Source organism: Apis dorsata, unplaced genomic scaffold, assembly GCF_000469605.1.
Source record: "Apis dorsata unplaced genomic scaffold, Apis dorsata 1.3 scaffold_235, whole genome shotgun sequence".
Classification (NCBI taxonomy): Eukaryota; Metazoa; Arthropoda; class Insecta; order Hymenoptera; family Apidae; genus Apis; species Apis dorsata.
In genome coordinates, this window is record NW_006263516.1 from 67,383 (window position 1) to 68,231 (window position 849).

Genomic DNA, 849 nt, shown 5'->3' on the forward strand with positions numbered 1-849 from the left:
TCTTTTTACATTAACATTTGATTAACACAGTAATTATACATAATTAACATAGTAATGTTATACCTGTTTATGTATAATAAATAAGATTATATTCATCGTAAGTTGGCAATCGAACAAAAATTACTTGAAGTTATTATAATTTTGCATTTTTTTATTCATATTCATATTTTTTTTATTCAAGATTATTATTTAATAGTAATTAAAATAAAACTTAAAAAAAATTATATAAATAATACACATAATATATAAATAATTATATAAATAATAATAATATATAATAATGCACTTAAAAAATAAGATTGAAAGAGACTAGAGCGTATAAAAGTAGAATGCTCACTGATCGTTTAATTTTTATAAGTAAAAATCTTTCCAATAATTGTAATTTAGTTTGCTTTCTACGATACATAGATTTAGAAAGAAGATTCTTCTGAGTAAAGTTCTCCGCTTTCGATTTAATCGTTTCTCTGAGCCTTTTTTAATTTTCTTCGTGGTTCTTGGCTCCATCAAAGAATGAATACAAGACGTAATATTCGTAATGAAGTCTTGAATCTTTTGGTGCATAAAAATATATGCATATATATATCTTTTGAGTATTTCTAATAATTAATCTTATCATTTCTTTTTATAAACTTATTTTTCTTGTAGAAACTATATTATCAATAATGTCTTTAATTATTAGAATTAATTTTTTTGTAATAATTTTTTTAGATTTTATTAAATCTATCATTAAATATAAATTGATAATTTTTAATTCGAAAAAATTATGAATAAAATTAAATTTTAATAGAAAAATCTATAAACTTTTAATAATTAAAATTTAAGACTTATTTATATATATATATATATATA